Here is an 18619-nt window from a genome sequence, read left to right as displayed (position 1 = left end):
GGTGAAAAATCTTCTGGAGAAACAGAAATAACGAGAAACTACAGGTTTTGGGATGACTAGAGCTGTGGCTTTCTATGCACTGACAGTTTATCCTAGATGCCTGAGTTGGCCCTTCAGAAATTCACTCTGTCCTGACTAAGGAAAACTTCTAAAAACTTTGAGTCTACCCTGACAGGAAATGTGGTTTTCCTGTATTTCTTAACATACAGCTCTATGGTTATTCTTAGGATATCTATTTGATGAAATATGTTCCTAAAAAAAAGATAAAGGCATAAGTGTCTTAATTCGATCCTGGAGCCAGCAGGCTTTAACAGGCAAGACAAAGCAGCAGGAAGCTTGTCTCCCCAGCACTGGAAGTAAATGGATTCGATTACTTAAGAGATCATCTGGGGTCCATTTGGGATGCCCTTGGAATTATGCTCTTTTCCCTCCTAGAGGAGCCTGATGCTGAAAAAGCTGTGTTGGCCCGATGTAAAACACATCTTCCATGGACAAAATTTTACATTTGTTTCATTTTGCCTTTTTTGAGAATCTAGAGTTTCATCTATATTTCATATACCCAAGAGTGAAGTTGTACTTCAGTCCCAACAGGATTTTAGAATTTCAATGACTTCTTTCCAGACAGAAATTTTGCTGAACAGTATTTAAAGGCAAAGTTAATTTTAGTCTATATCTGAAAAAGAGTGTATTTCACAGCTTCTCAAACAGTGACCCTTTCATAAGCAATGTAAGACATGTATATATGAAAGGATATTTACAAACCACCAGAAACTAATTTACTCTTTAAAATAACTAAGAAGATTACATAAAGAGAACAAAGGAGATCTTTAGCAGTTCTTTATAAAAATGTTCAATGAGTTTTAATGAAATCATACCTCCTTCCCATGCCCACAAATTGTCCAAAAGCCTTCTAGTGATGCTATCCTAGTTCCACTTGTATTGTCTTTGGAGAGACAGTAAAATAATTAAAGATTCATTAAACTATGTATTTTTTAACATTACATAAGTTTCCTAATGTACAAGATCTTAGGGCATTAAAATTAGTTTGTTAGGAAGATGTCCAAAAAGACTTTAAAAATCTCTCTTGAGCTTGATTTTGGAGCTCATTCTTCTCACTTGATTCAAATGCCTCAGGTATAGGTTAGTCAAAGAATATAAGCCAAAGAAAAAAAAAACAGAAGTAATAATTTTTTGCTACTGTGCAACGATCCTGACTGGAGATCCCTCTACTGGGAGAGGCTTTAATACAGATTTCTCAAATGGTGCTTGTAGCTTTTTTATGCTGATCAGAAAGTTACCATAGACACCATATTAGTTTTAGCACCTATCAGTAAAGTAGGTTTTGCACTCAACTACTTTTCATTTGTGAAATGTAAAGCAGCAGGACAAGTTACTCAATAAATGATAGAAATTAAAAGCAGGGGTTGGGGTGGAACAGGATATTGCATGTGAAAGTGTTTGTGTTGGTCCAATTAATATTCCTGAACGTAAAAGTGAAGTTAAGTCATTAAGCAACATTAATACCCCCGATACTTCTTCCATATGATGTTTCAGCTTTCGAGCATTGGATGTGACAATCTGTTCAGACATAGCATACAGTTCCATGGAAATAGTGTTTGAAGCAAAGCTTTCAACTTGAAATTTCTCTTTGAAGTGAACAATGTGTTCATAAGCAAATCAGATACTTAGATATTCTGTAAGAGTTTCTGAGCAACCCTCCATGTCTAGATCCAAAGCCAGTATTACCACAAAGCTTCATCGCTCTATTATTGTTGTGTTCTGGGATCAAAATACTGAGGAAATGCATATTTAGCATCTTGGCCTTGCTAAAGATAATTGCAGGCTCTGAATTATGTCAGTGTAGCATGGGTTTAAACTTCAATTATATAAAGACTCTTTTGCTGAATTTTATACTAAAAAATTCTAAGGAGGTTTTTACTCCTCCCCCAACACCTCCCTTCCCCCTCAGGACTGACCTGATGGTGTACTCCAGATAAACAGCCAAATAGCTTATAACATATACAATATAACATAATCATGCTTAAACAGAAATGAAACAAAATAGGCACAAACCAGAAAAGGCAGAGAAATGTGCCTGTATTCAGTCTTCGTATTCTTTTATTTGTTACTCATATTAAGGAACAAAGCCTTTGGGACAGCTTTTTTCTCTTTTTTATTCCACATCTCTTATTATATGTCCCAGGTATGTTGCCCACCAGGCACTCCTGAGATGAAGCTAATAATGAATAATGAGCTAAAAATTCTGTATGTTTACAAGAATAGAAGTCATGCATGCTAAAACAAAAAGAGCCCTTTTCCAGGCCCCAATAAAACTGTGAATTGTTCAGGATTCTGCATTTTGCTTTAGTTTTCCCACCATACTAGGATAAAATGTCCGGGGATACAGACTAGTACGCATGTGGAAGCACTGAAATATAATTTATTTTTAAGGCAACTACCTTAGTTTTTGTAATTCACTTAGGAATCTGTGCAAAGGTTTTGCATGCATTAAATTATTTTTTCACATTTCATTCAACCCACAGTGGGACAATCAGCTTCAGGTTTCAGCTGTGATTCAGCCTTGATCACAGCACATTATTATACCCACACAACCGTCATTTGCTTTTCTTTCTCCAGCTAGAGATGATTGGGTTGCTTGCAGCTTTCTTAATTAAAAATCTGCTTATTTGGACTGGACTTTTTTTTTTTTTTTTAACTTAGGTTAAGAAGATTAAAGGATAGGGTGAATACACAATTTATGACTGAAATGGAAAGTTTTCTGGGAAGTGAAATAGAAGTGTTAAGATTAGAAGTTAGTCTTCCCGTCTGCAAATGTAGACTGGAGCAACACAGGCCATATTTTTAGTGGAGACTTTATTAGCTGTAGCCACCCACCTTTCTATTTGCACAGCATGATGACCATTTCAAAGAATTATATCTGCACCTAGGCAGGCTAGAAAATAGCATGGATACCAAGAGACCAATTGTACACTTTAACAGTAGATTTAGTGAAGCAGCTTCTGTATATAACTTAGTTACGGAGTCAGCAAAACTTGATTTTACCAACAACTGACATTTTATAATCTGATCCTCCTGCTACTATTAAAAGTTAGTTTAGATAGTAGTTGTTTCCTGCACATCGCACATGCTTTAGACAGCATACCTACCTTCTATGCAAATACGAGGGAATATGCAGATTGTAGTTCCCTTCAAATAAATGTATGTCATATAAAGATACGTGTTTTGTTTGTCATACTTTGTGTTTCCACAGGAACAGAAGAAAAAACAGCAAATCACTAATAAGACTCTGAACATGAAAATGCATGGGGTAGTGAATATGGGTCTTCTCTGAAGCCTCATGGAAAGACCACATGAAGACAATGAAGAGACTATGTCAAGTACTTGCCATCCACTTACTTAAAGGACTCTATGTATGGGACATTCATACCTCGCTTCTGTTAGGCAATACTGAATCTGATGAAAGCACTCAAGAGAACTTAGCCAGTGTTCTAGAGCAATTCAGGGATGGATTGTCTTCACCTGTTCTCTATCATTCCTGTTGTCGCTGCTGTACTGTCTATGAACTCTTAAATATTTCTTACATAACAGGTTTGTATGTTGATCAGTTTATTTGCTTTGAATTTATTCTCAACTACACCTAGAAGAAAGCAGTTTGACTTGGGATGTAAAATTTTACTTTCTTCATTATGTATAGGGGAATTAAATTGAAATGGTTTTGGTGCTGAAGGAAAAAAATGCCTCTACTTGATATAGAAACTTGCTTCTCAGATTTTTTTTTTTGTTTTCATTAGGAATATAAGCTATTTTGTCTCTGTCAGATATAAATATGTCACTTCATGTGTTTGGTTCAATTATAAAAATTTAAAAGGCAAAGATTTTTATAACTTTATGGCAAGTATAGATTCCCCTATGATTAAGATGGGAAGACAGGCTGAAAAATGAGATGGACATTTCAATTTTTTGCCCAATTTATGTAAAATACATTGTGCTGTTGCAAGAATGATGAGATGACAACAGAGTCCACAGGTAATATAACTCATGCAAGCATTATACGAATGTTTCTAAAAGTCAAAAGAATATTTGTGGAGAAACATGTTCCACCTCAAGTCCTTCTAATATTGAAGTGCAAGAAAAAAAGAAAAATCAGATTGTTATAAATGAGGTTCAGTTCTTTACTGCTGGCAGATTATTTGAGGTTTGGGTAGGTGCTAAGTGTTCCAGATCATTACATCAATCAGAAACATCCTTCTCATCATATTAAAGTTTTAGTTATTTAAGAGTCTCCCACACAAGGAAATATAATATTATCCATGGAAAAAGAAACTACAAGGTATGTGACCAGAAGAGCCCCCATGGCAATGAATTGCTGAGTGTCTTCTGATTTTTTTTTGTTTAATTTAGGCAGTAAATAGATTACACTCAGTTCGACTCTGAAAGAGTATATTGATAATGATGAATCTAAGTGCACCTCTGCATCATGTTTTGTTTTTCAAAAAAGTCAGTATAAATACTTATGTCATGAATATGCTATTCTCAGGATGATGGTGAATGAACTCTTGTAATACTGCTGAAGGTGGTACATCACAGCTGTAAATGTATGTATATAATATCTGGGTAACGCATCATTATGTTACACCCAGAATATTAAATCAGATGGAAGTTCCTGAAAATTTGAAATGCAAAGGAATCAATTTATTCACGTGTGAAAGACTACCGATTTGAAAATTAATTCTTTTTAAAATATTTTAAATATTCTTTAATTCCTAGCAGGAGAAAGAAACCATTTTCAATTTCAATCTTTTTGTTTCTTTCACATTTGGCTTTCCAAAGACTAGTAGTAAGAGACAATTTTACATCAAAATTTCAGCCTTCCATATGAAAATTTCAAGTCTACAGGAAAAACACTTTTCTCTAAAAAAACCTCAATACCAATCTGGTTAGACAAGGTCTTATTATCTGTGTATTTAGTTAACAAAAATCTTTCATGCCCCATAAATGTAAATTAAAATAAGGACTTTAAAATCTATTTTAAATTGAAAAATAATTATTTTAAATTGTTTGCATCTATCTGTCCAAATGATATCCTGCTATAAATTGTAAAGCTTCAATTTTCACAACTTTTAAGGGACATGCACATGCAGATCCCATAATTTTTAATATTTTTCACATTGATTTCACAAAATGGTAATAAAGAAAATAGCAAACATAGGGAGATTGTAAATCAAGCACATTTTGTAATTTATTTTTTTTAATACCTAATCTGTTGAGGCATTGCTTATTTTCTTCAACCTTGGTTACCTAAAGGCCTTTAAAATGTGTCTTGAAAACCCTTACACAGTTTTTAACATTTAATTCTCCATTTTTCTGCTTCACATCACAATTCAGTCTATTAAGAAATAAAAAATATGTAAAAATGTCCCAATCCTAACAGAAAAATAAACAAAATTATCCTCCTAAAAGCCTTCAGAAAACTCTCTGTACTTCACCGCAATCACTACAGTTTATATACTTTCTGTAATCACAGGAACTTATTTTCATATGAGAAAAGTACCACAGATTTAATCTTTATTTTGGATATCTTTACAATATCCTGATACCCCATTCAAATTGACATAATTGTAATAATAGATAATATTCCCAAAATAATAGTAGAAATTATTTATTTATGAGCCTATACTGTATCTCAAATTAGTTTTCCTGGTCATCTTCAAATATTGCTTCTAGGAATTCCTGCATCTGACGGAAAAAAATTAAAATGTTTAACAGGAAACAAACTATAGTACATATATCAAAAATGTCAATGCATAAATCTATTTCTGAAAGAGCTGTTCTACAAAATTAAGACACAGTGAGCTATATGTACTGAAATCATATATCTATGTTTTCTTCCAGCACTGGAAGACAAGTTTGGGAGATTCAGATAAAAGCTTTTTCTTCTCTTGTAATGCATGGTTGAATCACTTTTTGGTGTCATGTTTTTTTCACACTTGTTATCTCTGAAAATTTTGCTGCTTGCAACAATACATAAGTAAGACAGGGTTTGTGGCTCACTGCTGCCAATTCTTTCACTTTATCATAATATTAGCAAGGGAAAAATTAATGATCCTTTATTTCAAGCTCCAAGACTAACAGTCTTCAAAAAGCAAGCATTTAAATAAATAAAATAAAATAAAATAAAATAAAATAAAATAGATGGATTACATTTCTGTTGTAATTCTTTGAAGGCAATTATAACTTTGGAAAAAGGGCACAGGTTTTGACAATTGCCTATAAGCAAATACTCCTGCAATGTCACAAACTTCCATTTCATGGAAAAATATTCAGTAACGGATTCTTCACTGAATAATGTGGCCTTAAACACTTCCAGGAAGAGGGCATCCACAAATTCTCTGGGCCAGAATGAAGTGAAAGGAGAGGAGATAGCCCTCTAGTTTTCTGTTTACACCTTGCAAAGAGCCATGTAACAAAGATGTTCTTCAAAACTGCTTGACCCCACAGCAGTTTGTCAGGCAATATGACAGTTCGTCAGAGACAAACTCGGATATGGTTTCAGTATGCTTTTAGGCAGGTAGGTAGGTACATAGGTAGGTAGGTAGATAGATGATAGAATGGATGGATGGATGGATGGATGGATGGATGGATGGATGGATGGATGGATGGATGGATGGATGGATGGATGGATGGATGGATGGATGGATTCTTGTGCATCCAGTTGCAAGAAAACACCACTTGTTTTGTCTGTCTCTGAGTGTAACAGCTGCCAGTCAACTCCAAAATTATTATATTGAAGAGAATTCTGAGCCTGCATGAGAAATCCTTTCTGTGCACTATTTTAAATAAAATATATATTTTCCAGTACCTTTTATAGTGTATTTGGTGTAGTTATTGTTAATGCAAAGTATGAACTAAATCTCAAGTTAGTTAGACAGCATGTTCTGTCTTAGTCTAATACTGTCATCATAACTACAGAGTAAAATTGTAGTTATTCCTAAGAATGTATGTATTCAGATATTACTTCAGGATAGTTTACTGTATTATGCCATTACATGGACATATTTGGATCTAAATGGATAGGAATTAGAAAATGAATACATTACCAAAATATATTAGCAACTAATGCCAGCCCCGTGTCTTGGTTTTCTTGGACGTTTTCTTTTTCTGCATGAACACATTGCCTGACAACTCTCCTTCTCCTTCCACACCAGGAATTCAGCCATTTGGTTAGGGTTTGTGAATGCCAGGGCATGACAGCAAAAGCAGAAGCAGCAGTGTTGATTCTGCTTGCTGACATGTGGTTAGTTCATGATACCAGATTGTCTGCATAGATCACATGCTGCATCTGACACATCAGGAGTAACTGTTCAACTGTTTTAGGGTAAGTAGAAATACACAGGAGGCCTGACAGTAAAGCACAGTTCCCTCTGAAAGTATTATAATGAATTATCAGTCTTTTTGAAATATTGTGGATGTGTTAGATCATTACAAATGCACTACACAATGAATGAGTTCACATTTGTATTTAAAGACAGAAATATTGGCACTTTAAACAATACTGACTGCTTGGGTTTTTATTGCATACACATGTAGGTATATGTGTATATGCATATGGACCACATGTAAAGCATATGACCCTTGTTTTCCCTAAGTCCAGATTCATGGAGCTGTTACATTGAGCTCTGAGAAACAAAGTTGAAATTGCCATTGTTTTCTACACTATATTTACTTTTCTTTTTAAGATTGTATTTAATGAAAATTCTAGTTGCCACTGATGATTGCAGTTATTAAAGTCTTTTCGGTATTGCCCTAGAAATTTGGTTTCCTTTTTCATAATACTTCATATTTATGCTTTTCTAATGATCATACACATTAAGTATAAATATGTTAATTTTCTTAGGACTATTCTGTTAGCATTGTGGTGGTGTAGGGTTTTTTCCCCCTTATTTTTAAAACTCAATAAATATTTGTTGATAAGTTATTTCACAAGTTTGGGTGGGGGTTTTTATTTTTTTTTCCCCCTACAGGAAAAATCACATTACATTGAGAAGAAAGAAAAGGGAAAGGGGAAGGGGAAGGGGAAGGGAAAGGGAAAGGGAAAGGGAAAGGGAAAGGGAAAGGGAAAGGGAAAGGGAAAGGGAAAGGGAAAGGGAAAGGGAAAGGAACTCCAGGAGGCAGCCATGGTGTCTGGGAATAAGATTGCTGCTCCATCTTTCCTTTAAAACATGAGTACAAGAAAAGAAGAAAGGACAAAGATTTCTTCTAAATGTTTTGTACAGAGAGTTGACCTCTTAGCAGTCTGAAATCCCACCTAGTTCCTGTTGTTTTCCTCTCCTCTTCTGTCTAAATTATGGCCAAAGGCTTTAGACTTTGTTCAATTCAAAATGTAGTCTTCAGTTTTCAGACTTCCTCAGGATACCTCCTTTGACATTATTATATTTTATATTGAAATGTTTTCAATAGAAACCCCATATTTCAAGGATTTAGTTAACCAGATGCAATTTAATTAGCATTAGAGTTAATCCTGGTACAAATACTTGTTTACCAACTATTATTCACTATGTGCCTATGTCTACAAACCCAGAACACATTTGTATATCATTGAAAAGGAGTGTAGATTTAGGAAATAACCATGAACAAAAATATTTGAGATACCTTAGTTTTGATAATTAGTTTAGATATTTCAGAGCAGAATTCTCCTCAAGCCTAAAAGTATTACTTTGTACATGGGTTTTTTTAACTGAATAAATAGTAATTATAAGGTCTAAAACTGTGAAGCCTGTAGGAAAAGTGGCTTAACTCTTTTCTGGAAAATTTGTTTTATTAATAGAAAAACTGTTCTAAAAATATGAGAGGGAATTATAATAAACTCCAATTGATTTATATTTAGACAACTACTACAGACCAAATGGACTCATATTTTCTATGGGTTTTTTTTGTAATTTTAATTTCAGAATAGGACATTTGATTCAAATAATTTAATAATCCTTCATGACAAAATGTGAAAAAACTGTCAGCAGAATATCTTGATGAATTTTTCAGTTAATTTCCAGTAGATTTCCAACTATGTCTGTACTCTAGTCATATATTTTGTTTGATCTTTCTCTCAAATTTGATGAGAACAAGGAATGTGCATTTATTAATAAGGATCTATGCTACAGTTTATGCTGAAAGGACCCTAAAAATGTGTCTTTAAGCACATATAAACCATCCCCTGGTAACTGAAATTAGTATTAACTGAAGCATTGATCTGTGGATTCAGCAGGCTTCCTCACAATGTGTTTACTTCTATGGATGCAAGCATTAATTTCCTATGTATGCATTCTGAGCTGGCTGGATTTACATCTAGAGGCCCCTTAGACACAACTTTCAAAAAGACATAGGAGTTTGGTTAACCCAGCTACATGGCATCCAGAAATGTCTGGGGGTATCTCCAGGTTGCTTGAAGGCAACAAGAAGAGCCTGAGTCTTCTTGCATAAACATGAATGTGGCAGAACAAAGTCATTCAAAAGGCTACCTTGGACTTTCATCTTCTGATGTAGAAGTTGTTCTTTACTTCGTCAACTTCTTTCAGTATCTCATAATTCTAACCACTAAGTGAAAAGGTGATTATCCCACTGTATTCATTGCTGGTGCTGCATATAAATCTGGGACTCACAATTTAAGAAGGATGTGAAGGTCCTTGAATGCATGCAGAGGATGGCAACAAATCAGGTGACAGGGCTGGAAGGAACGTCCCATGAGGAATGGCTAAAGACGTTGCATTTGTCTAGTTTGGAGGAGAGAAGACTGAAGGACTGACATTGCTTTCGGAGGAGGAGAAGTGGAGAGGGAGATGCTGAGGTCTTCTTGCTGCGATCCAGTGATAGGACACATGGGACACAACCATGAAGTGGTCAGACAATTGCACTAAATGATTAAAATAGGTGCCTTTTGACAGAAATTTCTGTTCTGTCCTATCCTATCCTATCCTACTCTAATTGAGATGATCATTTCACAGTATTTGCTTTCTGTTTATCACTGTTCCTTGACAAAATAAACATAACCTATAAAACCAAAGTAAATTAGTTTAAACTTGCTACAAAGTCATGTCCTCCACAATTTCCAACTAAAATTATGGATACAAATTTTAGAAGCCATCTCTACCGGACATTTTAGACACTTAATGTGCTGCTGTGATCTTTATTTATTTATTTACTTACTTTCATCCTGTGAAAAGCAAAAAGATTTAGTTCAAATTAAAACCCTCTGATAGATATATGAGGTTTTGTGTGGAAATTGTGAAATTGTAGAATAGTTTGAGTTGGAAGGGACCTTGAAGTACATTTAGCTTCAAGTTATTGTTTGTTAAAGGGGTGTTGCTTTAAAAGTCATACTCCACTGTATAACTGTTACTAAGAGATATACAAACTTTGTCTTTTATCATTTCACTGGTATATTTCTTCTTATTTTAAGCTTATTTCAAGAATCTTATATAAATGTATAATTCTAATATCAATTTTTAATTGAAATTGCAGAGTTTTTTTATTTTATATGTAAAAATTTGAGGTCTTAATTCAGTGGGACTTAAAACTAGGAATTCCAAAGTTGGGACCCCAGTTCCATATCAGATGTCTTAATTTAGATGCCTGTGTGCATTATATCCCCACGTAAGTTTCTAGCATCATTTAGAATGTCCTAAATTATTTGAATTATCTTCAAGGAGCTGGTAGGTAGGACACATGTTCTGTAGGAATCCACGTTCTTTGAAAGAGACACCATCTCGAATTTCAGTATGCTGTGGGCATCTGACTAAAATCATCAACAATACCACTGACAACTAGGAAAGCTACACGTCTGAGATCCTATGAAGTTTTTATTCTAGAGTGGGCTAGATCACTCCCTTCATTGCTCAGATTTGTTAGATTTCCATTGTCTCTACCAAGAGTTTGGACACTTAAATACCTCTTAACAGATGCTTTCCCATAGCCACATAGTTTTGAGTATCTTTATCAGGAGCTGAATTTCTCTGCAGGGTTCAGCTTTCTAAAATGGGTATTTAGCATTATTTTATGTTCTGCAATGAGACCCTGCCTAAGTATGGGAACATCATTAATCTTGATTCGTATTTTCCAGAACCATTTGCCAGAACTCTGAGACCCAGGAACAACTTACATAGGACTGGATGTCTATGCTTAGGTTACTGAATCATGTCCCAGATATCTATGGTCTCAATCATTGATGAAAAGTTCTGATGCCTAAGGGATCTGCTCAACCTGATGCCTAAAGAATACTGTTTGTCTGACTTTCACGAAAAATTGTAGCTCAGTCCTTTACCACTTATTGATATTTCAACTTCTCAGCAGCAGTGGAGCAAAGGAAATCTTACATAGACTTGTTCATGTGTCTTGGTGTTCACCAACTGGTAGGCTGTGATACCTCAGGTTTTTTAAATTGCGGGAGAGTTTTAGGTGGTTTCCAGAGCTGCTTAGCTTTCAAGATCAAATATGAACAAAAGCATCATCCAGGCATAAATCTGATTCAGAAGGATAGTAAACTTCTTGGCTAACCCAGTTTTGTTTTTCTGATAGCAATAGAAATTTCCTGTAAGTGAGATTTGTGCAGGTAGAGGTTTTAATGCAAACTTTTTTGACAGTACCATCAAAACTATCTCAGTAAGAACCAAAAAGAGGTCAATCATTCAGTTATGGAAAAAAAAAAAAAAAAAGAGACAATTGCTTCAGGATGTGAATGTTTCTTCTCCACACTTTTTTTGGTTTTTTTACAGATTTAGTAGATTATTAATACACTCCTAGACTCAAATCCTCCCTAGATTTTCCCTCATTCATATGCCTGTACATTTCAGTCTGTGAAAGAAAGACATAGACATTCCAAATAATGAACTTGAAATGAAGGGATGGACTACATAGACAGTCTGCATGAATTACCCAATGTGTGGGCAGACAAGGAGACGACAGCAGGTTAGAGCCAACAATTTTAAGAGTACCTTATGGACTTAATTACTAAAGTTCAAAAAGTCTTCAAAAGCCAATTAGAACTGCTATTTGTAATAGCTAAAGCAATTAATATGGAAATATAGCAAGAATAAGCCTTTTAGTTTGAGAACCCCAAGGAATTCTTTGTTACAGGTCTTTCAAATCACTTTCAGAAATTTGGAAAGAAAATTGAATGGGGATTTCCTGCTGTTGTGTAAGATAAACAGAACATTTTTCGGCATGGGTAACACATAGCAGTTGCAACACTCCATAGTGAAATCTCATATCTGAGTGAAACAAGAAGTTTCAGGAAGGGTATAACCAAAGACTACTAACGTTAGTCATTAGCTAATAGCACATTTGAGAATCATTTACACTGGGAGATGATTATTGTCTTTTAATAACCTTATTAAGGTACTATCAGACATACAAACACTCCTAAAGTGGGAAAAATAGAACACTTAATTCCATCTATTTGGAAACTAGGTTTAGGAGAAGTAGTAATGAAAGGATGTGGGGATTTTTGTTTTTTTTTGTTTGTTTGTTTGTTTTTGGTTGTTTTTTTTTTGTTGTATCTAAGCAGTAATACAAAGTATTTATTTGTCCACAGCAAGATAATTTTAAAAAGTAGTCTGATAAAGAATCTCATTATTGTCTTTGTAACCTCTCTTCCAGACTTGAAGTCTGTTACACCATCAGGTACTGTGGCAGCAGAAATAGAATGCTATTAACAGAAATGCAAGCAAGTTCATTTCAGAAAAGGGCAGAGGTCTCTGCATAACTATTTTGGTCTTTCTTTTCAGTTTAAAGTTAAATACATTGTTTGAAGAACTCTATGAAAGACCTTCCAGCAGTCCAACGCAGAAGGAAGGCACAAGGCATGCCACAGTACATATTTTTTGGGTATCATTTTCAGTGAAAATGTTGGATGTGTTGTCTGAATAAAATATATCAGTCTCTGTCTAATCTAGGGAAGGAAAGGTAAATTGTAATTTTCACTCTAGACAGAATTTTCCAGTATGATATTCAGGTTTCATCATTTCCTGAGATCTGCATGAGACTACAATGGTGCATGTATGGAACCGAAGGAACACTTACAAGAAAATGCCAAAAGGGATAAAAAAGTTCGTCCTTCCTGACAAAATCCAAGATATCATCCACAGTTAATTAGATTCAGGACATGCCTTAGATATCTGTTTAGATGAATATGACTGGGCAAATGTCCTTATTTTATCTAACTCAGCACAAAACCTTTGGATAAAAATGTTCCACATCCTAGTGCCATTTTTCTGTACTTGTTATTTTTCAGAAAATCCCCTCTTTTAAGCTTTTAGTACATTCCTAGTCATGGAAATGTAGTTTAGAAATTTAACCTGTATGAAAAGTTTTCTGTCTTTGAATGATCTTCAGAACGAAGCAGTGACTGTTGTAAAAGGAATATTATCTCTTTTCAGCACTAAAAAGCATATTTGAGATACACACGCAAAATAAATATTAAATCATTTTCCATAAATGTGGATATATATATGTTTGCACAGTGCCAGAGCATGTTTGAGAACTCACAAATAAAATCTGGATCTGAAAACTAATTTCCCTGGAAACAATGTCTGTTTAAAATAAAGGCAAACCCGATATTTAATATTTCCCTCATTTTTTGGCATATGGCCTAATATTCTGTTTACTATTTCTGTGAGAAAAAGATATCTTGAGGTAGGTCCTGAGCTGGGCAATACACCATTAGAGTTTATATCAGCTGAAGACTTGTCGCACTTTTCTGAGTTCTTGCTTTGTTTCATTGATAGCTTTAACAATGTTTCCTTGCATTCCACTGACAACCTCTGTTTAAGCATTACCATTGAAACGACACAGATGATAATATGAAGTTCCCAAAATAATATTAATTTAAAGAAAAAACTCCAAACAAATAAACATATATTCCCTTGGCTTCCCAAGTTCTTGATCTGTCAAGTTCAGTATTCTCAATTTCAATGTTGAACTTCATGACAACTTTATTAGATCTGTTCCCTGCTGGTGGAACAATCAAGTATTAATTGAAACAATAGTCACATTAAGTGTGACTTGACAGTCTGTTGCTTAAGGTGCACATCTGGGACACCAGATGCTTAGGGTGCACACCTGCTACATTGCACTATTTTTTCACCCTATGCTATGTACAGGGATTTATAGTTCCAGCATAAATTACATTCTTGCAGGGGTACTAGTTTCATGGAACATGTGCATTTGAATCGCCTGATCCTGAAGAAAGAAACACACTGCAAAAGAAAACACCTAACCACAGAATTACAAGATAAAACCAAAGGATATTTGAATTCATTTGGAAGTTTCTTGTGAAGAGAATTAACTGACTCTGTTCATTTTTTAAAAGAGCAAGCTTAGGAGGTCAACTAAAATGAATTCAGACATTTCTGTGCTATATGGAAGGAAGCTTTAAATTATGTACAGATATCTCTCATACTCCTCTCTCAGTGGTTTAGTTTTTTCTATTTATTTTCCTTGTGATGTTTAACCCTGAGCTGGCACTAATGTATCCAATTGATTTTGAATAACCTGCTCTCCTAATTGACTACATAGCTAGGTTAGTTGTCTTTTTCAGGGTTATGAATCCTTCATACTGTCCATGTCCCATTGTCAATCTGTTTTCAACATATAACCCATGTTTACTTCTCTAATATCAATGGGAACATGAACAAGATCTCAGGATAGTAAAAAATACAGTTATTTCTGTCAGTGAAATAAGATCTTTCCTCACCCTTTCTATGTATCCAGTGGTCTCACATATCTGCTATAAATATAAACCAACATCAGGCTTAAAATAAATCTCAGAAAAGGATAATTTGTATTAGGATTATTATTTTTGAACTCAAGATACATGAACTGCTATAGTGTTGTGAAAGTAATGGCAAACTACAGTCCAGAGTAAGAATGGAGAGCCAAGGGGAAGGAAAGAGGTGGGAACTGTTCACCTAGATTTGCAGCCAAAGTCAACATTTGACAGAACTTTGGCACCGTTCTCTTTCTCTGTAATGGGTGGGTGCTATAGAAAAATGTCCATATAAAAGATATTTATGATCCATTATATATCTTGGTATAGTTAAAACTCCTACTTGTGCTGTTGTGCACCAAGTGCAATTCCTTCTAAAATTAATTGGTACTTCTTTTTCATTATAGATCTCATCTCTAAGCATGTGGAGAAAAAAAAAAGATTATTAGGGATGATCAACATGGATTCACCAAAGGGAAATCATACTTGACCAATCCAATAGTCTTCTGTGATGGCATGACCAGATGGGTGGATGAAGGGAGAGCAGTTAAGGTTGTCTATCTTGACTTCAACAAGGATTTTGACAGTGTCTCCCATAACATCCTCATAAGCAAGCTTAGGAAGCATGGGTTGGATGAGTGGACAGTCAGGTGGATTGAGAACTGATTCAATGGCAGAGCCCAGAAGCTTGTGATAAATGGCACAGAGTCTAATTGGAGGTCTGTATATAGTGGTGTGCCCCAAGGGTCAGTGCATGGTCTACTCTTGTTTAACATATTCATCAATGACCTGGGCAAGGAGACAGAGTGCACCCTCAGTGAATTTGCTGATGATGCAAAACTGGGAGGAGTAGCTGACAAACCAGAATGCTGAGCTACTGTTAAGCGAGATCTTGACAGACTAGAGAATTCAGTGAAGAGGAAACAAACATAATTCAACTGGGACAAGTGTAGGGTCCTTCCCCCAGGGAGGAATAACCCCATGCACCAGTACATGTTAGGGGCTGACCTGCTGGGAAGCAGGTCTGCAGAAAATGTCCTGGGAGTCCTGGTGGACTCGAGTCTCTCCATGAGCCAGCAGTGTGCCACTGTGACCAAAAAGTCATGCATTAGGAAGATTATGACCAGAAAGTTGAGGGAGATTGTCCTCTCCTCCACCCTGGAGAGTCCACATCTGGAGTGCTGTGTCCCACAGTTCTCGGCTCCCCAGTTCAAGAAGGACAAGGAACTACTGGGGAGAGTCTAGTGGAGGGCTACAAAGATGATTAAGAGACTGGAATGCCCCTTGTATGAGGAAAGGCTAAGACCTGGGTCTGTTTAGCCTGAAGAAGGCTGAGAAAGAATCTTATTTGTACTTGTAAACATCTAAAAGCCAAGAAGGGCTTAAAAGGAAGAGGTCAGATTCTTTTCAGGGGTGCCCAGTGACAGAACATGGGCACAAACTGTAACACAGGAAGTTCCATCTGAACATGAGGAAAAACTTCTTCACTGTGAGGGTGACAGAGCACTGGGACAGGCTGCCCAGAGAGCATGTGGAGGTATTAAAAACAGGCATGGATGAGAGCCTGTGCAACCTGCTCTAGGTGATGTCCAGAGTTAGTTTCTAACTCCTAACATTCTGTGATTTTGTGATTCTTTTGTAAGACTTTTGAAGCCTTATTTCAGCTCTAAGGATTTTCTTGATTCAGCTATCAGCATGTGGAAATAAAGGATTGAGAAGCTGTGGACATTTGCCATTTTATGAAATGAAATGAAAATTTTGTCTTATAAAAATTACATCTTGTAATTCTGGATAAATTCTAGGAGATAGTCACATATTTTGCAAATATTAAGCAATGTTTTATTTTAAATACATAATTCTGAAAATCTCATTGTATTGTTCTAAATCTTCACAGCAAATAATTGGCTGAAATTCTTGCATGCAAATCATTAAGCATGAAAAATAAGCTACAAAGTTTTTTTGAAGCTCTCTTTGTTCAGAAAAGGTTGCATCTGAAGAAGCATTAATAACAATTCATAACATCTGAACAGAATACATATCCTCTTCACAGAGATTTCAAATGGGTATTCTAAGAGGGAAAAATCTGGCAGTATTTTAAGGGAAATACTGCATTTATAGTAGTATATTAAACTGTTCTCTGTGTAAGAACATCTGGACCATCCCATCTCATATCCTATCACTATACAGTTTATTTGACCTTTTTTTGGCTCAACATAAATACCTGGCACTTCTGGTCTTGGTCATGCAATATAGTATGTTGTTCGAATATGGTAAGATCTTACAACAAAAGTGACACCTGGGGTTTCAAGAAATCTCAGTAGTGGATATTGTAACCGAGTTTAATGTGTATAAACTGTAATTCAATCTAATGTTTCTAGATGAGAACAGTAAGAATATGCCAGACAAACTTTACTGAAGGAATGGAAACAGCTTAAGCTGATCGTTTTCCAGAACAGTGTCACATTATAGATTTTCCCACTGTATTTGTTTATCTTAATTGGTAAATTATCCTCGTCTCCTTTGAACCTTCTCTATAATCTGTCTGAAACCCATGCTCTTCACTGATGAGACAATGGAGCAGGTTAGTCATAATGCCTCCAATGGGAGAACACAGCCATTCAAGCCCACTTGGGAACACAAAGATATTTTCACATTTTGAAGCCAATGCAAAAACTTTTCTCCTCCCTGCACAACTCACAGTAAATGTAATTCTGAAAAACAAAGTTTCCACCCATATTTACAAAGACATATGAAAAGCCAATGCAAAAACTTTTCTCCTCCCTGCACAACTCACAGTAAATGTAATTCTGAAAAACAAAGTTTCCACCCATATTTACAAAGACATATGAAAAGCCAAGATGTGTATACAGCAGAGGGATAAACCCATTTTTAATGATTTTTTGTTATAATATTAAAGCAAAAATTATTTATTTCATGAATAGTCTTAGAACAGTGAATATGCATTACCCTGCACCACACTACCTGTGGAAAAATCCGTAAAATTTGGTGAGATGCAGAAAAGAAGATAATTTCTATACTATTTATTATATTTTCCATAAAATAATCCCCCTTATAGAAAATGAGTTTATGTCATTTTGTCTTTGTTGAATTTTTACAAAGTTAACTACATACACTTTTAACAGATCATATCCTGATCATAGCTTTATAAGGAACATGGAAAAACTTGAGACAACTGTTTTTCTCAGCAATGCTGAGAACATTTAAAACTTATTTAACACTTGTTCTGGTAAACAGTATATTTCCTGTTTCATTATTTGCCTTCTGGAATGGAAGAAAACAATAACTATACCAGATATGAAGAAAAGCTCTAATAAGGAATTCTGCGGTCTCCAAACCATAGAAGAAATCTATATGTACTGTGACGAAGTCATTCATCAACTCAATAAGCTCCCAGCCTGCAATCTTCAAATTAGCATGCATGTAATCGAAATCAAAAACAAAGCTTGTGGACTAAAGTGGTTGCTTCCTTTTGTTTTGTTTCTGTGACTTAGTGACCAGTATCTCATATTTTGAAATAAATCAATTGTCCTCTTTCAGAGGGCACTTAAATAAATTTGGAGTAATATGAAATGAGAAGATGGATTATTCTCTAATCCTCATGAGCAATCAGTTTAAGCCCTGAAGCCTGAAATGTGATTACTCACATCATTGTCTAAACCTTGCATAGCAACAAATTTTAATAATGGTTGTAAAGCTATCCAGTCATTTGTTAAATCTAGCCACCCAGATGACCTAAGTTTTCTCCACATGTTGATTATACTCTGGGCTAGAAAAGAGCTCCTTTATTTGTATTACATTTATATCTGGTTAATTTTATCACGTCCC

Source organism: Gallinula chloropus (genome assembly GCF_964237585.1).
Source record: "Gallinula chloropus genome assembly, chromosome: 1".
NCBI lineage: Eukaryota > Metazoa > Chordata > Aves > Gruiformes > Rallidae > Gallinula > Gallinula chloropus.
The sequence above is the reverse complement of the archived record's forward strand: the minus strand, read 5'-3'. Positions refer to the sequence as shown.